Below are 26,137 nucleotides of genomic sequence, written 5' to 3' on the forward strand. Positions count from 1 at the left end.
ACAACTCTTTAATATCTACATGGAACCTCTCTCCAAACTACTCAGAAAATCCAACATCCACTTCCATCTCTACGCTGACGATACTCAGATCTATCTGGAAACGACCTCTCTCAAAGACATACAAAGACTTAACGATGTCCTGAAAGATGTCCAACACTGCCTGACAAGCAACCATCTGAAGCTAAATCCTGATAAGACGGAGACACTCCTCATCTCGAATAAGGAAGATAACCCCCAAATTGCCGAATGGATCAAGGCCATCGATGCACTCAGTGGGAATCTCACCCTTGCGGATTCGGTCAAATTGCTAGGCATCACACTATACCCAAAACTGAACATGACGAGACACATTAAGAACTCGGCCAAAAGTGAGTTCCTTAAACTCAGACTACTGAACAAAATAAAACCCTACATTCCGCCCAACGATCTCAACCAGGCAACACAATCTCTGGTACTGTCAAGACTGGATTATGGAAACGTAGTCCTAGCAGGAATCCCAAAATCACATCTGGCTCCCTTTAAAACAACGCTACATGTGGCGGTCAGAATGGTCACCGGTATCAAGAAATTCGATCATATCTCCCCTGCACTCAAGTAACGTAAGTGGCTTCCAGTGGAAATACGGATTAGCTTCAGAACAGCCTGCCTCACCAATAAAGCCCTTCACACTGGCAAACCTGATTACTTGGCGAAAAAACTCATAAAAGCCGGCCAGTCCAGGAACCTGAGGAGCTCAAACTCCCTTCTACTCATCCCACCTAAAACTAGAAAGAATAAAACTGCAGATCGATCTTTCACCGGAGGCGCCCCCAAAATCTGAAACTCCATTCCCCCTACATCAGAACCATTACCTCCTTTGTTGAATTCAAAAGACAACTTAAAACCCTGTTCCTCAACCGCGCCGTAGGTATTGGATAAAATGGGCCTAATACTAAACATCGACCTCTGCTTGAGCTCTAATTCTCTGAAGAGCCTGGAACAATGTCCGAAAAAAACTATGTGCCGCTCTTTTACTTGCCCGCCTCTGTTAATATGTGTCCACTATATCCTGTATCCTATGCTTATCGGTTTTGTACCTACTGTAAAGCGCTCCGATACCCCTGGGTATGGCCAGCGCTATAGAAAACTTCTTAAATAAATACATCTTCAGTTCAAAGCCTATCGAAAACGAGCTGGAAAGCCACTATTTAAAGTGGTTTTCAGCTCGTTTTTGCTGCCATTATGTGATATCTGGTCCTCACCAGGTGACCGTGCGATGGGAGCCGATATCGTGTGTCACACTGTGGCACTGTGTGAGTTGGCAGGTATGTGAATGTTCCTCTGAGGCAGGGCACCCACTATTTTTACAGGGTGGACTCCATCCACCCTGCCAAGAAGTAGGGCCCCACAGTAATATGATGAACTTGTCCCAGACACCGGGACTCGTTCAGCAGCGCATGTATGTTGTCTGCTTTCCATTCCCAGCAGCAAAGTCCAGGCAGCGACGGGGCTTTTTTTTTCACCCCCAGCTGGGCCAAAGAGGAAGGTAGAAGTTAAGGGGTCATTCATCAGTCATCCATTGGATTGAGAATCCTGAATTGAGGCTTCCTGGAGCCTCACACGTAAATGCAAATACAATGGAAACAAAAGCATACAGAATGTCTCTTCACAAGTACTTAAGAGAGGCAGCTTTTGCCTTTATTCAGTCCCTGTACATGGAATGCATGCACTGTAAGAATGTCAGATGTGTTGGTCTGTCCTAATATTTACACAAAAAACAATTTAAATAGCACTTTTTAATGTATTTGGTAACATGATGTGCTCTGCAGGAGACACCTTAAACTTTTATACCACTTTGATTCGAATGTGGGACTACACAAAACACATATTTCGTTAACAAATGCATTAAACTCAAGAGTTATCTCGCATTTATTAATATTCCCTGAGATTTACTGGGCACCTCTGCAGCAGAAGCCTTAACCCCATAAGATATTTTTTAAACCAGACTTTGCCATCAATTAACCAGAACAGATCGACTCCCATGCTTCTCCTTGTTGCCAGTTTCTTTGTGGCAGGGTTTAAAAAAAATAATGTATTAGTTGAGGTTCAGAGTTTGTGTCGGGATTGCGTCACTTTTTTGGCATAACCCCAATGTCAAATCTTATTTGTTAAATTTCCCATGTGCTAACTCATGATATACCTGATAAACATGTGTGAGGTCTTAATATCTGATGTCACTTATTGTGACTTCACTTCCATGGAGGTCACTTCCTGTGATGCCACATGTAATATCACTGGTCGTGACATCATGCGCTGTCACAACCACTTTTTATGATGCCACTAGCATACTGCCTAACTTGGTTAGTCCCCCACTTCTTTTTATAGGACTTGTGCCCTGCTCTGTTGGTTCCAGGTTTAGCTTGATTTCCTGCCATGAGGCACCAGGAAGAGGCCAAGTGAGGACTGCTGAATCCATGTTAACTTGGGGAAGCCCTGAGGAGGTTATCAGAGCCCTGTACAGAACCCATTGGTAAAATGTGTAGCATAATAATGAATGTAAGCATGGGCGGAAAATCCGTTCCGCTCGCGTATTTTGCGGATTTCCGGTAAATTCGCAATCCGCGAACGCTCGCGAATTTACCGAAAATCCGCAAATTCGCACGCAGCGGATTTTTTCATCTTGGTGATACAATTTTGCGGCGTGCGGTGTAAGGTCGCAATTGCGAACATGTAGGTGCGGCGGGCAGCAACAATCTCGCACTCGCGAAATTACAAAATTTGCAATTCTGCACAAGAAATCCACTAGCAAGCAGCATAGACCTTCTGAAAATGATGATTTTTATCAGAATAACTCCTCAGGTTGACATTTGCCTGCCCTTTTTTGGATTTGAGGCCTTTTGACTTTCTTTGGATCACTTTTGGATTAGAAATAAACTTTCACAAGTAAGTTTGTTGGCATTACATTTGCTGTTCTGCAGAAAAACGAGTTTTGCTCAACTGAAAGCACTCAGCAGCAGGTGCAAAAGTTCAAATTCATCATTAGTAACCATTCCCTGTAGTGCTTCCTGACTGGGGCCCCTCCAGAGTTCAGTTGCTAGTTGCAACAATTGTATGACCCTGCTCTGACCCTCACAGCCGGATCTTAGAATAGCTACAAGTAGGCCACAAAGGTCCTGGAAAAAAAAATTGCACTGCATCAGAAAGCAAATTACAGATAAGGAAGCAGGTGCAGACTGGAATTTTAAAACAGTGACATATTAATAAATGAACCCCAAATTAATTCATGTCAGTTGAAGCAGGGCAGGTGTGCTTGCTTTTCCACCCCCATAATCTACAGTGATGATGAACCAGAGGGTGGCATTGATGTGCCAGAGGGTGGCATGGGTGAAACAGAGGGTGGCAGTGGTGAAACAGAGGGTGCTGGGAACCTGCGATGATGAACCAGACGTAGAAACAACATAATCACGACCGTTGCAAGCCGACATGTAAGTTCGCAATTGCGAACTGGTACAAAACCCTTGCGAACTGGCAGAAATCCTTGCGAACACAAAAAAAAATCCGCAAATTCGCGAGAATTCGCGGATTTTGCAGATTGCGAGTTCGCAAATTTGCAAATTCGCGAACGCCAGATTCGCAAAATTCGCCCATGCTTAAATGAATGCATGGTGGTTTGTATTGTGTAAATGTGGCCTCAGAGCCCTCCCCAACTTATCATTAGCCTTTAAAAATGATAGAGCAGGGTTTTCTAAAAATGAAACCTGCTCGGATTGAACCCTCTGTACAATTATTAACAGTGTGCTATGAAATCTTTTATTAATAAACATTACAATAAGGGGAAATGCTTTTGCGCATGTGTAAACTAATGGGTGAACTAATGCATGAAAACTAGGCCACATTCTGTTTGGCTTAAGAAAAAATAATGACTAATGCTGCTTTTGTGCACTTTAATAATACATTGCTAGGAATAACATGTGTTGTGCATGGGTTGGTGCAATGCTGGGATGGTGCGCTTTGAAATTACATTTCATGAAAATAATAAATGTTTGTGTTTGATTCTTGTAGAAAATACAAGCATGGGCCTACTTTCTTGCATGCCAGTTGGGGTTAAATGTTTGCTAGAAGAAATAAAATGAAATAATAGGGTTGAAACAAGAGCAGAAAATGCAAAAGCATGAATGCCAAGCCTCAGAAGATATTTTTGATAAGTGGAAGCGATGTAACTTCCTCATGAGATGGCAGAGCAAACAAATAGAGCGTGAAAGACTTGATACATTTGATACATATAAAACTCTTCAGGAAATATGTGCTGTGTTTGTGTTCAAAATTGTTTCCCGGGTAGAATTTGACGCAATGCTGAATGTTCACGACAATGGGATATTTAATTTAGAGGTCACGCAGAGAGTGGTGTGACAGAACACCCCCGTTCTTAGCCAATGAGAGTCGGATATTTTATGAATACTGAAAAAAAATGTGGGTTGAGCATTTAGGTTTTATGGTATAACTGGGGTGCCCTGGTGGGTGTGGTTTGTAGATGTGTCGGCTGGTGTTAGCTAGCAGGAGATCGTCGCTGTCAGTCAGTTTGCTGTTTCCAGATAGAGGCATACCTGTTTCCTGATCCTGACTCCTGACTTAATCTTTACCACTCGATTCTCCTTTGGCCAAGAAGGTAGATTACCCTGATTTCCTTACTTGGGTTAGTATAGATGATATTTAGAATTTGCATAATCATTTGCAAATGTTTTTTTTCACTGAAACTTTTCTCTTTTCGCCTATCCATTCCTTCAATGCATTGTTTTTTTTGCTATAAGTTTGTTTCTGTACACTGCTAATATATTTTCACTGTCATGATCCATCGTTTGTATTGTATAAGAGGTACTTGATGAGCATTATTTTCCTTCACATTTTTTACGATAAATATTATAAAATTTACACTGAGTCTGTTATTATTTAGTAGTATACTATATATGAGTATTGTCATCGGCTAATTAACTAATAGGTCCGTCGACACAGATGTTTTTGTAAAGAGGAAATACAGGTTCTGTGACGTACTTTGGTAAGTTGGGTATAAACTTTCATCATACTGGCACCCAGCCTGAAGGGATCAGTTGGGTAGTGTAAATGGGCCCATGTTTATGAAAAATGATAGATCCCTGATCACTGAATCAAAAACAAAAATGGCCCATTCATAGGTGGCCATAGCAAACTCAGAATATTGCAGACAAGGCACAAGCAGTGCTCTATAGGATTCCCTCTGATTGTTTTTCTATACAACATCTATTTCTTGAGTCAATTTCTGTGTTACAGACAGATGACTGGCTGCATCCTGAAGAGACCCGACAAATAATTTATGGATCGAAACATCGAGATTTCATCCTTGCTGACTACATGATTTCACTGAATTTAGTTCACTTGTAAACTAGAAGTTAGGATTTTCCTTGCCTATCACTAAGATACCTAAGCAGAGTGGAATTGCAGGGTTGTTATGTATTTCCGTGTATAAATTTCACCCCTATGAGCACTGCATCGTCTGCACTTATGTCATTTTTTGTTTGCACAGGATACTTAATGTATACATGATAATTGCGATTCTCCTATTAACATGACTAGAGAATCTGGATTTCATTAAAGACACGGAGGCTAACATTATGCATATAACTTTTAATGCAGACTCCAAACCGCCGCATATGTCACAAAGCAATAGTTCCAAATAGAACATTCTTAACAAAACAATTCCAGTAAGCACTAGGCAATCAGCCTCTTTTAAATAAGGAGTAAAGGAGAGAAAGGAAATGTCCCAATAAAAACTTCAACGATGAGACTTCACAAAATCAAGGTAGATGAAGGACAAACGAAATCTCCAAGATCCATAGAGAAAGAATCAGGAACATGAGTTCACGAGAGGTTATCTGAAAAGAAAAGAAGTGTAAATAAATCCAGAAATATAAACAAAGATTAATCCTGACAAGGAACATTAAGAATTCAAATAAAACATTTCATTTATTAAAATATGTTTATTGTCATATCAAGTTCACCATTGCATTTATAAACAAATTACAAGAAATGAACAGTAAGCAAAAGATCAACCATCAACCACCCAGGGAAGGGTGGGAGGGCATAATGTTAGCCTCTGTGTCTTTAATGAAATCAAGATTCTCTAGTCATGTTAATAGGAGAATCGCAATTTCATTACAAGACCGGAGGCTACCATTATGCATGTTGGTAGCCATGTAAGACAACATCCGACATATAAGTGATTGGTTTACAATAATGATGAGCAAAAGTTCTAGAATTCGAGCAATCAGCAGCTTTAAGAATATCATCCAACTTACCTCCTGACCAAAAGGACTTACTGGCCATAGCACCTCTGATAGAATGTGGTTTGAAGATATTTAGATCAACACCAGCAAAATTCATAACAATTTTGACCCATCTTGCAATAGAGGCAGAGGAGATACCCTTATGAGGTTTAACAAAGGATATAAGCAACTGATTAACACTACAAGGGCGAAGAGCATGCATTCTCAAATCATATTGTTTCATACAATCCACAACACAAAGTTTTTTACAAATATCAAAACAAGGATAGAAAATAGAATCAGACATAGTTTTAGTCCTTCTGTGGAGTTCAAATTTAACTTCAAACATATCATAAGACCTATAGTTAATATCTAGAGCTCTAACATCAGAAACTCTACGACATGAAATTAAATAAAGAAGGGTAGCTAATTTTATTGAAAGGTTCTTTCTGTTCAAAAGTGAGTTATCTGGCCAACTACAGAAAAGGTCAAGAATTAATTTAACATCCCACAAAGATTGATATCTAGGTTTTGGAGGTCTTCTAAGTCTGATACTCTTAAGGATTCTACAAATAATAGGATTTTTACCTACCGTCTTACTGTTGACCAAGGAATGACCAGCAGAAATAGCTGATCTATAGTAATTGATAGCCTCCGGTCTTGTAATGACATTGTAATATATGGGAGTTAAAGCAGCTTTGACTCTTTATTTCAAGGTATATTTATTGTCACTTCTTTGACATTGTCATTTTTTGATCTGCACTTTCTACATGGGAGTGTACATGCCAGGTAGTAAAACTAGTAAGCTCCTCGGGAACAATGTTATGTTTCTTATAATTAATTACCCCTGTATGGCCGCAATTGACCATGCCCACCACCTTCTAGCACCCCACGCCCTCAAAGAACCAAGGCGCCATTATTTTTGATTGGTTCTGATCAAAGCAGAAGTTTCCACAGGAACAGAACAAGATCAGGTGAGGATGTAAGTAAACCCTTAGCAGTTGCTGTTGGGGGAATGGTTGAGACTGTTCGTGACCGCCCAACACATCTACCCATCCCCCTCATAAAATATTTGTAATCAAATTGCTTAAAGGTCCTACTTTCCATGCGGTGGTTGATGAGCGCAGCTGTGCCTGGTTAAGTGCTTTTTAATCACAAATTGACTGAACGCTATTTAATTCATGTGAGTATTCAAAGGATGAAGAATCAAAGCTGCCGGAGAAGGTCTTTCCATCTTTCCATGGCAGGAGCGCGCTGAGGGCATCGAGTGCGTTACTGCCCCATCCACCAGAAAAGACCATTCAGGAGAATGTAGTCAGGCTTCCCTCCTTTTCGCTGGAGCTGATGTCTGGCCCATAGAGACCATTGATGGGATATCCATTGAACAATGCTCTCAATTCACTGTACCCTGCAGTCCCAGTGCTGCTCCTGGGTACTGACAGCACGCTGTAGCATCTTGTAGAGAAGGCATAGATTGATAGCTGCTGAAACAGGATAATGATGCAGCATTGCCAAGGATGCAAAGTCTAACCGTACATCTGTGTTTGTGTTTATAAGTGGTATTGAGCTGGCTAACACAGGGTACACCAGCGATTTAATTCCAATTATGTGAACTGCCTGCCACTCCAAGATTAGTGATTGACATTGCTCCAATGAAAGACAGCTGGCTTTACCCTGCAAATAAGAGCCTCCTTCTTAGTTGTTGAATTCTGCAACAAAACTAAAGACTTGACTCCTCATCAAGCCTGGACTCTGGCTAGACCAACAAAGCTCATGCTTCTCCGGGGTTGTGTTTTGACCTATACAAATAAACATAACATAACAAAACATTTATCACCCCACATGTATGATCTGATTGCCTACAATTCGCTAGTGTAATATAGCACCCACATTTCCAGATTAGATTCCACCTTGCTTGCATAATGTTTCACCAACGTTTGGACTAGGCCTGTGTGAAATTTATAAACTTTCTTTAAGACAAATCACAAATAAATTCCTGAAAAATACAGTTGAGTTATTCAAAACACAGCTCCAGTATTTAATATTAATTTGTTAAGCAATAGAAGCACAAAGTCCTAGAGGGGGGAACACGCTGGACGCTGGTCCCGTGCCATGAGAGGAGAAGGTGGCCTCTGCCAGCTCCAACGGAATGTACTCCCACTGCAATAACATGGCGGCCTCCTTGAGGAGCGTCGCTTTCAGGAGACTCGGTGAGCAGTTTCTAAAAAACAATATTTGTGGAAGAATAAGAGGCAACCATCAACTGCGATGGCATTCAAGTGCGGTTCCTGCAACACAAGCGAAAGAATCAGAACCTCAGATCCACCCAGACAAAAGGAGAAAACCTAAAACTGGAATCCTGATGTTAAACATAGGAGGCCCGAGACCCTGGATGATGTACATGGTTTCCTCAGACTTTTCTTAGATAAAGACCTCATGACTCTTCCAGCACAAAGAAAGCTTGCACCTTTTATTGCAAAACGACGAACCCCCAAAATTCAAGCGCAGTACAGCAAGATCGGTGGTGGGTCCCCTATTAAAAAATGGACTGCAACACAAGGAGAAGGCATGGTGAAACTATTGGATGAACTCTCTCCTAAGACAGCACTTCACAAATATTACATTGGCTTTCGATACGTTAATCGTCTAACAGAAGACACCATTGAACAAATGGAGAAAGATGGAATTGAAAGGGCTATTGCTTTCACACAGTATCCGCAATATAGCTGCTCTACGACCGGAAGCAGTTTAAACGCTAATATCGATATTACAGGGGGCGTGGCTTAGCGCCCGTTGGGGATGGGGGTGCCGGCGTGAGCGCTCCGCTGCGGCTGGCATAACCGAGCGCACCGCGTCGGATTTTACCCCGCCGAGGTGAAGATTCTGCCGTCGGAGTGTGTCCCGACCATGATGTGACCCTTCAGACGCGTTTCTTTGCTCCTTTTCGGCATGTTTTCAGGTGACGCTGTGTGCTTCGCGTTTCTGTGACGGCCGCGGCCGCCATTTTGTGTAATTCCTTCATGCAGCGCTCCTCACAACTTTATTATCGGCGCTTACAGCAAACCAGCTTTCGTGCATAGCAATATTTTTCTTTCCTCATGGTGGACTTCATAATGCTACTAAATGACTCTCAACTTCAATAACGGCCCCCTGCTATTTATATGCAACTTACTAGTTTCCTCTGCACGTCAGCGGCCATTTTGATGCCTCAACATATTCAAATTCATTCAACACAGCTTTGCCTACGCAACTTCACTCATTCTGTTTAATTTATGCACTATAACAGTTTTTTCCCTATGTTGGAGGACTTTCTCATCCCTATTCTTTATATTGATAGTGCATCCTCATTATTTACCTCAATAACGTGCATCACATGATTTTATTGAATATGATTGGCTGGAAGAATGCACCCTCGTGAAGGCAATTTCTGCTTTTCCTGCTCTTAGCAGTCTTTGTTCTTGGTTCCTGCTCATGCCTTCTATGTTTCTTCATGTATGCCAGAACTTCGTCATTTCATCCTCAAACCACTAATGTTGTTGATATTCACCTTTTCCTCATATTGGTGATTACTTATACCGGCTGATAAGAGATTTCTCCTACCTTTTGTCAAATGCTGTCGCCTTGGCTGTAGCTTGCGACTTTGATGGGCAAACTTACAACAAACCGCGCTACCGCAACCTCAAAGCACATTTTCATAAAAAATTCAAGGGTTTTCTCAGCATTGGCCCAACTAGAGTCTTCTCAAGAACTTCCTGCTCTGATGTCGAAGTCGGCCATGGATCCCCTTCCTCAACCCAAAGGGAAGAATAGAGTTAGGCGGCTCAAAAAAGATCCTCCCTCGCCGTCAGCCTCTGCTTCAGCTCCTTCTGCTTCTATTGACTTGCTGTTGGAAGAGATAAGGGCACTCCGTCCTTTCATGGAAGAAACAAATGCTAAATTACAGGTCTTAACCGATAATTGGGCTCAAATGGAGGCGAGGGTTACGTCTGTGGAGCACAGTGTTTCTTCACTTCAGGAATCCTCTGCTAAAACAGCCCATATGCACTCTCAGATCTCCTCTCTTCAAAAACAGGTTGAGGATCTTGAAAACAGGAATAGACGCAACAATTTGCGAATCTACGGCCTTGCGGAGGGCTGCGAGGGGAGTGATCCCACAGCTTTCTTCAAGTCTTTTCTTCCCAAACTTCTGCATCTTCCGGAGGACACCGTACTTAACATACAAAGGGCTCACAGGCTTGGTCGAGCTCCATCATCTACTTCTCCTTCGGTAAAGCCCAGAGGTGTCATCATGTATTTCCTACAGTACACTGACCTTCTGAAGGTTCTTTCAGCAGCTAGAGCCGCTCCTCGTCTCACTTGGTCTGGATCCTCCTTGTTTTTTGCACAGGATTACGCTAGAGCCACGGCCAATCGTCGCAAAGCCTTCTTGGACATGAGACCTGCACTTCGCTCCATTGGTGCTCGCTATGGACTTTTCCATCCTTGTCTTTTTTGGTCACCTATAACAACAAGACGACGACCTACGAAGATCCTGTACGACTCCAGAGCTTCCTGAACTCCTGTCAAGCATCGACCATGGATACTTCTGGTCCCTCTTCGGCGTTTCCTCCTTGACTTATATGGCTGATTTAACTTTTTCTTACATGCATTTCAATGTTATTTGCATAGACTTTTGCATAGGTTAATTACTCTTGTTATAGCTATATATGCCTCATGTTTTCGACTCTTCTTTCCACGTTGCTCTTGTTGTTTACCATGTTCACTTTCCTTCATTTTCCTTTTTTTTTTCACTTTTAGATATACTGCCTTTATTGATGTAGCCGTCGCAGTGCCTGTTTGATCGTTCTGTTTTGTTTCTTCCCTTAATGATCTCCTTCTCTTTTTACAGATGATCCCTCATACGTCATGTTTTCCCAGCCGGGTGGTCCGTTTGCCTTGACCGTCTTGTCTCCTCCAGTTGGTTCTACCCCCCCGTCTCACGTGTCTGATTCCCCTTCCGGCTTGTGTTCCCTTACCTCCCCTACCTGTAAGTATATTTCCTTACCTTACGGACATGTTCATTCTTGATCTTACCCCTATTACTTCTTTCTTTTTTCCCGTTCTTCTTCTTCTCTTCTTCAAGGTGTCGTTTTCTCTTTTCCTTTTTGAATCTCTTCTTCTTTGGTTATTCTCTACTTTATCATCTTTTGTGCTTCTACACCTATTCTTTTCCTGTATTTTCCATACTTTTAATGTTAGCCTTTATTGTAGTGGTTTCCCCCCTTTCCTATTTTTTTAATGTCGGTACGTATTGTTTCATGGAACGTTAAAGGTCTTAATTCTCCCATTAAGAGACAGCGAATTATTTCTCACCTTGCTAAATTAAATGTAGATTTTGCTTTTTTGCAAGAAACTCATTTAACTGAAACGGAATGTGTTAAGCTTAGAAGGGGATGGGTGGGAGAGGTTCATTTTGCTCCTGGAGATGGTAAGCGAAATGGAGTTGCTATTCTTATTCGTAAGTCTCTTACTTATTCTGTTTTAGAAACTGACTTTGATTCTGATGGTAGATGGTCTTTTGTTAAGCTTTCCTTGAGGGGTGTTCCACTCTCCCTTCTTAATATTTATGCCCCTACAGGTGGTCATCCTGATTTTTGGCGTAAGATGGCTACTCGCATTACCAATCTCATAGACGATCACTTTATTTTAGCGGGGGATTGTAATCAACCTCTTGACCCTTTTTTAGACCGAAATTCCAAGGCCTCTTTTATCCCAAACAAGCCCCATAAACTCTTTACCCATGCTATTTCACAGCATAAACTCATTGATGCTTGGCGCTTATGTAACCCAACAACCAGAGAATACACTTTCTATTCTCCCTCTCACCATTCTCAATCGCGTATTGATTATATTTTTATATCTCATCATCTTGCACAATCTCTCACTCATGCTGAAATTGGCCCTATTCTTTTATCTGACCATGCTCCTGTCCTTATTAATATTGATGTCCTACCCAAAGTTACTGGACCAAAGAGGTGGCGCTTTAACAACTCCCTACTTTTAGATCCTAAGTTTACCGCCTCTTTTATTGACTTTTTTAATGAATACTTTACTTTCAATGACACTCCCTCTATTCCTACCCACACAATTTGGGATGCTTTTAAAGCCACGGCTAGGGATTTCATCATTTGTTTTGTGTCTGCAAAACAAAGGGATGCACGTAAGCATAACAATGACCTCCTCCGCAAGATCAAGAGTTTGGAGCACTCCTATTACACCTCCTACTCAAAGGAAAGCTTAACAGCGCTTATTGATGCTAAGTTGAAATTTAACAAGAAATCTACAGAGGATGCTTCTCTTTACTTGTTGAAATCTAGCTCTAAATTTTATGGTGGGAAAAATAAAGCAGGGAAAATTCTAGCTAATTATTAAAAAATTAAGCATAAGAAGCTCAATATTGAATCTGTATTTGATGACAATGATGTCCCCCGACACAAAGATGCTGATATTCTAGATGAATGTTCTCATTTCTATTCCACCCTCTATTCCTCTGAAACTCATCCTACTTCTCAATCTCTTTCTGATTTTTTCTCTGACATCCGCAAGCCAGACCATTTTCCCATTGACTTAACCTCTTTGGAATTGGATGTGTCCCAAAAGGAGTTACTCTCCGCTCTCAATTCCCTTAAGAAAGATAAAGCTCCGGGACCTGATGGTTTCACTGCTGAGTTCTATCTTCATTTTTCCGCATTGTTGATTCCCAAGTTGCATTCTCTTATTGACTCCTTAGTTACCTTAGGTGGTTCTTCAGGTACCTTTGCTGGTGCCCCCATTTGCATTATACCTAAGGAGGGTAAGGATTCTAGATATTGTAAAAACTATAGACCAATTTCTCTTGTCAACATTGATTATAAAATGTATGCCAAATCTCTCGCAGCCCGATTAGACTCCTTTTTACCTAATTTACTTGGTTCTGAACAATCGGGTTTTGTTAAAGGTTGTTTTATTACTGATAATACTAGGCTTTTATTTAACGTTTTGTCCAAGTCTCCACGCTTTTCAGGTTCCCTATCAGCTATTGCCTTGGACGCAGAAAAAGCATTTGATAGAGTAGAATGGACCTATCTTTTCTCTGCCCTTAAATGGTTTGGTTTTGGTCCCAAATTTATCTCTTTAATTTCCTTTCTTTATTCCAACCCTAGAGCAGCGGTTTGTGCAAATGGTCTGGTTTCCGCCTTCTTTGACTTGGGTAGAGGTGTTCGACAAGGTTGCCCATTATCTCCATTTCTCTTTAACTTGGCTCTAGAACCTTTCCTTACCAAACTTAGACAAAACCCTGACATTCACGGCTTTCACCTTTCACAATCTCATATTAAGCTTGCTGCTTATGATAGAGCGCGCAGGTCACCCGGGTCACCGTTTTGACCAAAACTTTCCACGCACTGGGCCCTGGCGTGTTTACAATGAGTTAGTTGGCATGAACCGGGTGATTCTTACACACTACTATGAGTAATTCGGGGGGTGACTCTCACACCACTTAATATTCATGTACCTGACTTACCACAGGCACATTACTCCTGATGGATTCAGGAGCTAGCAGTGGACAGGTGACAGGTTTCCTAAAAAGGAGCAGAACCCAAATACACTTTTATACCTTTATCCACTTTTTATACCGGCAAAATGACCACAGACACCTGAGGAGTTTTAAAGATTTATCAAGAATTTTCAGAATGAATATGCCAAGATGATAAGCCAAATACAGAGTAACACATCAATCATTAAAACCAATACCACAATGTAACTATGGATTAGGGCAAGTACCATTAGGGTAAATGAGAACACTATAGGGTAAGGGAAACAAGGAACAAGCTATTCATCACAAGTTTAAACTAGGGCAGGGGATATGAGCCGGGCCTAAATGTATATTCTCACTAGGGTACTTATGCTATTCTTACTATGTTCACTGCAACCATACTAAGGGAAGGGGAAAAAAATGGAACACACTAATTTAATACGACACTTTAATAATATCCTACAGGTAGGGGGAGAAATGGAACATTTCTAATAAACCATTGAATATAATTGGCATTCAAAGGTGATAGAGCAATATCACAGGCAAGTGTGCTTTATTAGGAAGAAGGAGAGAGATATAGGAAGACGTAAACCCACAGATTAATAATTACCTAGATAGGCACGAGGACTAACCCTGGCCACAGGTCAGTTTGGAAAGACGGGGACAAGGACCCTCAAGGAATGGAATACCAGAATGCGAGCAGGTACAGCTCACGGACAGTCAGAACAGGATACCCCTCAGGATTTGGGTCAGGACTGGGCTCACCAAGGTACGACCAACACCCACAGCTTCGGATGCAACGCCTGCGTTACCCCTCTCTGCAAGTAATCCGCCAGTAACCCCGATTGGGTTTTCGAATTTCCCCAGCAAAGTGCTTCGCCAGCACTTAGGACTATTTCCACCCCTAGGAGATTGTGGAAAGTATGGACAGAGTGCTCCGGAGCACTCAAGAGTGATCACCTATAGAGTTCGTAGGGTCAGTGACAGGTCTGCTACTCGGACAAGTCGGACAATTTCTCTAAGCTACACTAGGCCAGTTATACGGTTTGGGGACCCTTAGACCACCCACAAATGTTGCAAGTGACAGTTTCCCACATTATGATTGGTCTGGAGAGGTGATTTGGTCATTGTCACCTCCTAGAATTCAGTGTTCCCATCGTAATTATTCAATTTTGCATACCCGCCCCTTGGGTTCACGTTCCCAGGCATAGGAATATAGAAGACAATGAGAGAGAGCAGGTTTACAGATACATTGTTGCACAGTCAAGGAAAAATTCCGTGTCTTCGAGGTGCGTTCTCAGGCGCATCGAGCTTCAGGAGCCAGCTGGCTGGGTTTAGCTTCTGCGCAGTGGGGTTTCTCCCATGTCACGTGACAGGGTTCAGAAGAGCTTCAAGTATGGTGCATCTCCCGTTTTCCCCGGCCCCCAGATACACGGTACATGAAAAGTAAACGAAAACAAATTAGAATCATACGAAAAATTGATCACACTGTATACCGTTACAGACTTTACTGCACCCCTTATTTCATAATATCTATAGCATTAAAGTTTAGTGCAAAAAGACAGATAGGCAGAAGCAGCGGTGGCAAGCAGAGAGCGTGGTGAGAGACAAGCGGCCATGTTTGCAACAGTGCGCATGAGCAATATAATCCCTCCAGAATGCGAGTGCGTCACATCACGTGGGTATGACCGACGCATGCGCAGACTGGATTTCTGCAAAGCAGCCTTTTCCGTAGTGCAAGCATTGTTAGGATGAAAAGACACACAGGCAAGCCTCCTGGAGACACCCGCGTGTTGGGAAAAAACTAAATAAATGACGGACAGGTTGATTTAGTATGATTACAGTTAAGCGAGGTTCTTGAATCAGAGCAAGTCGCTTTACGTGCGAATCCTTGCTCCATCACTTATGCTGATGATATTTTGCTCTTTATCTCTAATCCCACTGTTTCTATCCCTGCCTTTCTTTCTGAAGTTCGTCAATACTCGCTAATTTCTGAATATAAACTGAACAATGACACGTGCGAAATTTTACCCCTCACTAAGTTTACTTTCAAACCTGATTTTGCTGCCTCCAATTTTAACTGGAGCTCTTCTCATATCAAATATTTAGGTTTGCACGTTACTCCCTCCGTCACGGATACGGTTTTACTCTGCCTCAGTAAATGTATCCAGAAATTAACTGATCTCACTACCAAATGGCACCCACTATATCTCTCTTAGTGGGGACGCCTTGATACTATTAAAATGATGTTATCCCCTATTGTCTTGTATACCATCTCCAATATTCCTGTCTCTATTCCCATGAAATTCTTTAGGAAGATTCATTCTATTCTTGCTTCCTTTCTCTGTTCAGGTAAAAAGCCTCGAATGTCTCTTTCCCGATTGACACGTCCTAAATCGGAAGGAGGTGTCAATTTTCCTGATTTCCCGACCTATCACAAAGCTTTTCTTTTACGTCAAGCTTCCTTCTGGTTACATGACCCTGAAGAGCCCTGTCCTCTTTGGGTTACTGTAGAACGTCTTTCTCTTTCGCCTTTTACTTTCGCTGAATTTCTATCTTTTTCTCGCAAACCACAAATACCATCCATTCCTATACATAAATTTACCACCAAACTCCTTCTAGCTTCCTCCCCAAGCACTCCTTCCTCTGTTGCTGATTTTTTATCGCCTACTATTTGGAATAATAACAATATCCTCATTAACGGCAAACCTTTCTATTGGAAATCCTGGCGACTAAAGGGTTTGATTTGGGTTTCTCAACTTTTCTCTCAATCCACCTTTCTATCCTTTCCCTTGCTACGCCTCTCTTTTGATTTGCCTGCCTCCTTTGCTCGTAATTACCTTTTATTAAAAGACGCAATCTTGCCTATTTACACCCAGATTCTGCATTCTCATAATCTCTCACCATCTCTTACTCCCACTTCACAACTTCACTCTTTCCTGACTACCCATTCCAAAGCTTCCCTTATCTATGCATTCCTGCGCTCCAAACCTCTTCCTCGCCCAAAGTCTAAAGTAGAGGAGCCGTGGGAAAGTGACTTTGCTACTTCTTGGCCTACTCCACTTTGGGACAAGCTCTGGGTAAAACTTCGAAAGTCCTCTAGATCTGCCTCTCTGACTCAATCTCTATTTTTCATTTATAACAGACTCCTTTTTACACCACATTTGCTTCACAACAGATTCTCTTCTGTCCCTGATCTCTGCTGGTCTTGTTCTACTCCCACTGCTACTCTGTTCCACATGCTCTTCTCCTGCACTATTATTCAAGACTTTTGGGAGCGAATTTGGTCTCAAATTAATGATATCTTTCATACCCAAATCCCTTTTGCTTTTATCCATATTTTTCTTGGTAGTCTATCTCCGTGTTGGGACCAAGTTACTTTTGATGTACGAATTATTGACTTGCTGATAGCGGTTGCATTCCAACAAATCACTGCTAACTGGAAAGATTTTACGAAGATATCAATTAAAGCATGGTGGTATAATGTTTGCCATAACCATAGGTTGGATACTGCCTTTGTTTTTCCTCCTCAGTTAGCAATGAAACGCACTATTTTATGGCTTCCTATAACAGTATACCCTGATGCCTCGGCTAAAAAATCATTTCATTTGTTACCAACTCAGCAAGAAGTTCCCAAACCTCCTTGATTGACCTTCTTGTTCCTAATTACTTTCATGTATAACAGATATATCATTATTTTCCTTTTCTCTTTTCCATTGTATGCTTTCAACTGATTTTCACCTGATCTACACATTCATTGTACTTTTTGTATGGCTATTTATGCAAGGATTTTCCAGTTTATTCTGCTCCTCGTTTGTATCATTTGTTTTATTGTATTGACACCTCTTTTTGTTCAATAAACCTTATTCTGAACTTAAAAAATAAAAAATATCGATATTACAGCAAAAAGAGGAAAAGCCAAAGATTAAATGGAGTATTATGGACAGATGCCTACGCATCCACTCCTAATTCAGTGTTTTGCGGACCATACCCAGAAGGAATTGCTGATGTTCCCTGCCGAGAAGAGGGGCGATGTTGTCATTCTTTTTTCTGCTCATTCCTTGCCAATATCTGCAGTGAATCGAGGGGATCCTTACCCACAGGAAGTGGGTGCAACCGTCCAAAGAGTTATGGAGAAACTTGGCAATTCCAACCCATATAGGCTTGTGTGGCAATCCAAGGTCGGTCCAATGGCCTGGTTGGGGCCACAGACAGATGAAACTATTAAAGGTCTTTGCCAGAGGGGAAAGAAGAACATTTTATTAGTTCCTATTGCTTTTACCAGTGATCACATTGAGACGCTTTAGGAACTGGATATTGAATATGCTCAAGTTTTAGCACATGAGTGTGGAGTTGAAAACATCAGGAGATCGGAGTCTCTAAATGGCAATCCGTTGTTTTCTAAGGCACTGGCAGACTTGGCCTATTCCCACATCAAATCAAACAAAGTATGTTCCAAACAATTAACCCTACGGTGCCCACTTTGTGTGAATCCTGTCTGTGGAGAGGCCAAGTCCTTCTTCTCAAGTAAAGAACTGTGACATTAAACATCTAAGTGCTAGCGGCACAGGAAGACCGCCTGAGAGTGCAGCGCCCAAAGCACCTGAAATGTCGCTCCATATTTTTCCTTAGAATCTAAGACAAGTTGTTTTTTTGGTTTGTTTTTTGTACACCTGCTTCCTTCCATTCTTCTCCATTGACCACAACCATGTCACTGGAGAGGTTCCATTCTGTACATTAGAGTCCAACATTAACCACTAGAAAAACGTGCCATTAAAATGCCCTGGTGGACTTTTTCATGAACCTATGTCACATCAGAAAAGTATATATTTCAGCATTCCATGTAAATGATCAAATTAAAGTTTATGTGCAACGTTTTTAGATTCAATAATATATTTACATCTTGAGGTATTACAACTGGGTGCCTTCCGCCCTGTGCCCTAAAACCTCTGGTTTATTCTCACATTGGCCAGTAAAGGCCATTTGTAGAGGAAATACTTGAAGGCAGCATGCATACTCAGAGACATGCGCTACCAGGTAACTATGCATTGATTCTTCATGTTTTACAAATGTTAGAATATGTTGTATTAGCGCAGTATTCATGTACTGTTAATATGTTCACGTGTCTTTTAGTTTTACATTATTAATGTATAAGCACACTTAGATACTGTGAACAAACTCTTTTCAAAGTAGTGTAGACTTAAAATTATTTACAGTACCCATTCAGACTGCTTTAAATACAGTGTGTCTGCGTTGTTCAGAGTAGGCCTCATCCACAAGGCTTTATAGTGGGTCCGGCCTGTCATCTTTGGTGACATTTTAAATGGTACTTGAAGTCCCAAGAGGAATAAAGTGCAAGAGAACATCAATTTACACGTTATTGATGAACATAATGTTGTATCCAGGACATCAGGGGTTCAGTGTTCAAACCTACCTAAGTAAACAGGTTGCAGTCGCCGAACAGCGTCTTCCGCCTAAAAGTTAAATTTTACTCTTGTGGAATCTGTTAGAAAGTGCATTTGGATCTAGTTTTTGTCGGTGGAGGACGCTGAAATATCACAATGAATATGTATCTCTGTAAGTGCCCCTGACGTGAACTGAACTCGAAAATTTGTTTAGCATGAATTGAGCCCTCATGTTCATTTTTGGATGTGAGGAATAATTTTGTGCTAAACAATAGGACAAGATTGCACATTGTGTGAATGACAGCAACACAGATTATATTAGTTCGCATTGTTTCCGCACTCCCTCAATAGGATTTTTATCTGAACAAAAGCTCAGGTATACAACATAGGACCTGATTACCTCTGTGGCATCGGCATAGGATCAACAACTGTACCACTGGTGGTCAGACTGCCGTATTACGAGACATTAGGTTACATAGACGAAAGACCGCAGCGGTCCCACCACCAGACTAATTCAACTGCTGCAGTGTCGGAATAGGCCAATGACACTGTCAGAGGTTCGGGCCGCCAGTGTAACTGCCGGCCCATTTACAAGATGCGTTACGGCCAACATGAGCGTGGCTGTCCAACTACCACGTTGGAGCTGGTGGAAAGGGAGGGATATAAGGCAGAAACTCACCTCTTCTCACCTCTACATGTCCCGTACCACCATGGAGCCGATTGTACACGTCCTGCTGCTGTTGTACTTGCTTGATCACTTCCAAAATTCACATCCTTGCAGACGCAACCAATGGTACATCCTACTACTACCTGTTTCCATAGACTAATCAGTTAACCAATGTCCCACCATGGAACTGGCAAGTGGGTTGGGGTCCTTTGGTCAAACATATTTTGGGGGACCCTGTTTGGGCTTGTTTTAAATGTATAACCCAAATTTGTCTGTATGATGCCCTACTTGGCCAAGTCACTGACACAGCACTGGCACAATGTACACACATGGACATGTGTTCACAGCTCATAATCAGAGATAGTGATGTGTGCATTAAAGTGTGTCACACAACAGCACCCCCTCATCAATATCACACCTATTAATCTCTGTGACAGCCTCACATTGCATACATCCCAGGTCCTATTTTGATATCAAAGATACATCTGTATGGATGTGTCATGAAACACACGTTCTCTGCTACAACTCTGTATATCACCCACATGAAAAGGCAATATTAGTAAATTAGATTAGAAAGAATCAGAGTGAGAAGCATTCTAAGAGCAAAATGTAAACACTTTCTGCAGATTAGGTATGCCTCTACCAGAGGAAACCCTAAAAGGCTGGGGCCAAACATTTTGCACATGCCTGAGAACCTCACTCTCTGCAGATTAGGTATGCCTCTACCAGAGGAAACCCTAAAAGGCTGGGGCCAAACATTTTACACATGCCTGAGAACCTCAATGTGCATAGGACCTGTGGATGAAAGCATGTCAGGGGTAACCAATTGAATAACCAAGTGCCATGGAAGTGTGGGTAATGTGCAAGTGCAAGTCATGTAGGCAAACATAGCACTAACAGCATTTGTCACACATCTAGAAAAAGTAGGTGTAAGATACACACAGGAAAATCAACACGTCTATACAAAAGTCCACTAAGCTATTTCAATTTAACACCCTCCATGTGTGGATAACACATATCTAACTTGAACACATCAAACACATATCCAACCGGTGTCATAGGGAGTAGTGTAACATAAATTATGTTGACCGTGACCATGCCAAGCTGAAATACTTACCGTATACCATAACATCTAATGCAATGTCTGCCACAATTGGATTTCATCCCACATAGACATCCATCCAATATTTCCCCTTTTCCTGTGTGACTGCAGCAGTGGGTTCAAGTTCAGATCATACCAACCACTTCAGCTGGATCAGCAATCATGAATGAAAAAAACACAATTGTAGTCACACATCACTGCAGCTACAATATCATCAAATAGCTAGAAAACTAATGGCTGGACCAATGTCTTCCAAACTATGAAACGTTTTAATGACAGTATATCAAAACATGATTGAAAAACAAAGGCCAATGTCCAGTCCATTGTATAACCATGTGCCACAGCACAAAGCTGTGTCACCAAACTTGGCCTTACCTACACGGCCAGGGAACCTTCTCAAAAAGGGGCATCCATTGTGCAAAGCAGGCACCTCGAAGATGGTACTTGGTAGGAGAAGGGGGCAGTGGTTTAGAGAGGGGTGGATTTGGTTTTTGGAGGGTTTTCTGGACTATAGGCTGGTTTTAGTGGGGTGGGGATCTGTTTTATTAGGGGTGGAGTGGGATGTGGAAAGGATGGGTTGTGTTTTGGGAGAGGGTTTTTGTACTTTGGGAGAGGGGGAGGTTTTTACAGGGCTAAGGGCACGGGTGAACAACACTTCTTCATAGGGAAAACAGATAGGATGTTCGGGAGGGAGTTCAGTTTGGGAGGTAGAGGGAGAAGAAGTGAGAGGTATGTGCTCTATGAACTGTGTGTTGTGTCAGTGTGTGTTGTGTGGGTGACTGTGAGCATTTGTGTTTTTTGGGTGTGTGTGCTGTGGATGTGCTGGGCATTGTGGAGGGTCATGTGGTTGTTTCTGTGGTGTCTGTGTGTATGCTGGGTGTTGTGGAGGGGGTCTGTGGCTGTTGCTGTGGTGTATGCATGTATGTTGGGTGTTGAGGGGTCTATGAATGTTGCTGTGGTGTCTGTGTGTATGCAAGGTATTATGGAAGGGTCTGTGGCTGCTGCTATAGTGTTGTGTGTGCTAGGTGTCTTGGAGGGGACTGTGGCTGTGTGTTTAGTGTCTGCATGAATGTTGGGTGCTGTTGAGGGGTCTGTGGCTGTTGGTGTGGTGTGGTGAGGGGTGTGTGCGTGTCTAGCTGCATACCTGTGTTTTTTATGTGGTTTTTATTTGTGTGTGGCCTCTGGGTCTGATGAAGTTTATGCATGAGTATGTGTGCGTGTGCTTCGGATAGGCATGGGAATAGGGAATTCGGATGGGGAAGGGGCAGGAGGTGGGATGGAAGATTGGGATGGGTGGAGGGCTGCAGTGAGAGAGGAGGCCAGAGCCTACAAAGACCTTTGTAGACCAAACATTTCACCGTGAATGCCATCCAGGTAGGCCATCATCCCTGTCAGCTGGTTGCCTTTCCCCGGGTGTCAGTCAAGAGTGCAGTCTGACCCTCAGAAATGGTCCTGAGGAGGCCATTGTCCTCCTCACTTATGGCAGCAGGGGTAACAGGGCAGGGGAAACAGGGCCGAATAACTGTCAATGGGACAACAGGAAGGGTGGCAATGGAACTGGGAGTGGCAGACAAGGATGAAGGCGGTCCTTATCCTGTGGGGTACGCCAGCACTCAGGAGTGTCCACTGGAGGATAATTCTGATGATGATGATGAGCTGCTGCCTGGCACCCCTCACACCCTCCTGGTCACTGCATCCCTCCATATCTGAGATGTCACGTTCGGAACCCAGGAGCACCTGGTGACCTTTCAAAGTGTGGGGGTGGGGGGGGGCGAAGTGCCCCATCACCTACAAAAAATGGAAAAACACTTTTTCTCCCTACAAAAGCCCATAGTACAAACAACCCCTCCCTCCAAAAAAAGAAACAGTAAAGCATTACACATTATATTGATGAAATAAAAATAAATTGTACTTACCATGGCTCCGTTTCCTCCTCGCTGTCCTTCCGAAGCCTGTGGAATGAAGAAACCCCCCCTAACCAATCCAGATGCTGCTCTCATTGTGTATGAGAGCAGCACCAGGATTGGATAGAGAGGGTTAGCCTAACACTTCAGGCCCTAGGGGCCTGTCCTTAGTCCCTACCCATCTGACTAAGACAGTTTGATGGAGAGCTTTAAAGTGCGCAATGTCACTATGGCCAGCGCAAGACCACGGGCCAAAGTGACCTGTGCACTTTGAAGTGTATGGCCACCACTACTCATGTCCTCCTGCTGACAATCATCAGCAGAGGACAGTCAGGACACACCCTACTGACTAAGAGGTCGGCTGGAGGCTGTGGCATGCCCTGGTTAAAAATAAAATGGCAATTAAATCATTTAATTGCCATTTTATTTTTAACACCATGTGGGCCATAGCAACACCCACCCACCCTCATAAAGAAACCCCCCCTGTTGAAACCACTGTGGCCAGCTGTGTCTCCAACGACAAGGGCCCCTTCTCTTTTGCCTGCCCTGGATGAATCTGAAATGACATGTAACAAGAGTTTATTGCAACTGCTTTTTCACACATAAGTGTCACAAATAAACAGAAAACATTTATTTAGTGCACATATCACACCAGCTTCGTGGTTCAATCTATAGACTTCAAATTTAGCATGTGTGCTACATTACCTGTAAACAGTTTGTTTTACTCATGTCAAAACTCCCGACAGCTCCAAATGCAATTTATGTACCCTCCATCATTATTTCCCCATACTAGGATAGTTGTTGACCTTGCATACTTGTGCAGTTGTAGTATACCATATTACAATGAAGTTACCAAATCGGATGTATACAATATTTACATTTACACTCTGCTCACGCAAGGCCCAGATTTCAACAGGTCTCCTTTCGCCTACGCATGGGCGGAAAATCCGTTCCGTTTGCGGATTTTGCGGATTTTTGGTATATTTGCAATCCGCGAACTCTCGCAAATTTACCGAAAATCCGCAAATTCGCTCGCAGCGGATTTTTTTGCTTGGTGATACAATATTGCGGCGTGCGGCGTTCACTTAAAGTCATTCAGCGTTTGCCGAGTTGTTTTTCTCGATATTTTGCGAGTGCTGCGCCATTTTGGATCTTGCTGCGGGATCCCGCGCAATTGCGAACATGTAGATGTGGCGGGCAGCAACAATCTCGCACTCGCGAAATTACAAAATTTGCAATTCTGTACAAGAAATCCACCAGCAAGCAGCATAAACCTTCTGAAAATGATAATTTTTATCAGAATAACTCCTCAGGTTGACATTTGCCTGCACTTTCTTTTGCAAGGAGTCCATTTTGTGGGGGGGGGGAGGAAGGAAGTGCCCCACAGAAAAACAAGTTTTGCAAAACTGAAAGCACTCAGCAGGTGCAAAAGTTCAAACTCATCATTAGTAACCATTCCCTGTAGTGCTTCCTGAGGGGCCCCTCCAGAGTTCAGTTGCCTACTTGCAACTATTCATGGGGGGGTGGGAGGAAGGAAGTGCCCCACAGAAAAACAAGTTTTGCAAAACTGAAAGCACTCAGCAGGTGCAAAAGTTCAAACTCATCATTAGTAACCATTCCCTGTAGTGCTTCCTGAGGGGCCCCTCCAGAGTTCAATACCCTACTTGCAACTATTCTATGACCCTGCTCTGACCCTCACAGCAGGCTCATAGAATAGCTACAAGTAGGCCACAAAGGTCCTGGGAAAAAAAATTGCACTGCAACAGAATGCAAATTACAGATAAGGAAGCAGGTGCCAGACAGGAAGTTTAAATTCAGTGACACATTAATCAACCCCAAATTAATTCATGTCAGTTGAAGCAGGGCAGGTGTGCTTGCTTTTCTCCCCTATAATCTAGAGTGATGAACCAGAAATTAATTCATGTCAGTTGAAGCAGGGCAGGTGTGCTTGCTTTTCCCCCCCATAATCTACAGTGATGAATCAGAGGGTGGCAGTGATGTACCAGAGGGTGGCATGGGTGAACCAGAGGATGGCAGTGGTGAAACACAGGGTGCTGTGAACCTGTGATGATGAACCAGACGTAGAAACAACAAAGTCGCGACCGTTGCGAGCCGACAAGTAAGTTCGCAATTGCGAACTGGTACAAAACCCTCGCGAACTGGCAGAAACCCTTGCGAACACAAAAAAAAATCCGCAAATTCGCGAGAGTTCGCGGATTGCGAATTCGCAAATACGCAAATTCGCGAACGCCAGATTCGCAAAATTCACCCATGCTTACAGTTTCGCCTCATGTTACATCATGATGCCATGAAGGTCAACTTAAAGACCAATCTCCCATCAGTATTTTATTTTTATTCATTTTATTTTTATTTTTATTCATTTTATTTTTATTTTCATTCATTTTATTTTTATTTATTAAGTGCTGTGGCACAAATTGTGTTGCATGGCTTTTGACTTCAAACTTCATCATATGTGGAATACCTGGAAAGTCTAATGAAAGCTGTACTGAAGTAGTTTAGCTATGCATCACATGGACCTTAGACAGTTGCCTTGAAACATTGAGGTCCAACGTTTTGGGAGATAGATAGTCAAAATGCACACAGCAGAAGACTTCCAATAGGTATATGAGCATCCCCAATTCTGCTTCGTAGAGGTGATAATGCCATTCCTAGATTGTATTCCAACAAGCCAATACAACTTTGAAGGAAGGCCTAGGTGTGAAATTCCGTTCTCTCGTGCAGTTTTTCCCACTCTGCTCTCCACATGGAGTTCCGAAATACTCAATGGAGCAGAGCAGTGTTTTTTCCTTGCTCAGACTCGCCAATGTTAAGTGGGTGAGCGCGATAGAGGAAAATCTTACTCTAGACCACCTCCGACTGTTCTCTATGCGGGAGGTTGCAGATGGTGCTACCGCTCACGGTGAGAAATGAAATGTAATGAAAAGTGGACGTATATAGCTCGATTGCTGCCCTTGGGCATCCAAGTGCTACAAGAGAGAGGCACCACTTGTCTATGACGGTCAGCTTGGAGAACTAATTGTGAGCGTTGAAAAGAAAAGTCTTTAATTGCTTGCGAAAAGAGAGCAGGTTAGGATTGGCTCTAAACTGAAGGGGAAGTGAGTTCCACAGTCTAGCGGGGTTATAAGAAAACATCCTGCCACCAGCTCTAGCTCTCTTAATTCTGGGAACTGTGGCCAAAAAGGCCTGACTAGAACGAAGGTATTTTCTGTGG

At 42.5% G+C, this 26,137-nt stretch overlaps 1 pseudogene; it reads left to right on the top strand.

Annotated features, from left to right (window-relative positions):
• The first annotated feature begins 8,424 nt into the window (after nucleotides 1–8,424).
• On the top strand, nucleotides 8,425–18,474 carry LOC147710747 (ferrochelatase, mitochondrial-like; annotated as a pseudogene).
• The last annotated feature ends 7,663 nt before the right edge of the window (nucleotides 18,475–26,137 follow it).

The sequence above is a fragment of the Lissotriton vulgaris genome, chromosome 5 (assembly GCF_964263255.1).
Source record: "Lissotriton vulgaris chromosome 5, aLisVul1.2, whole genome shotgun sequence".
NCBI classification, from domain to species: Eukaryota; Metazoa; Chordata; class Amphibia; order Caudata; family Salamandridae; genus Lissotriton; species Lissotriton vulgaris.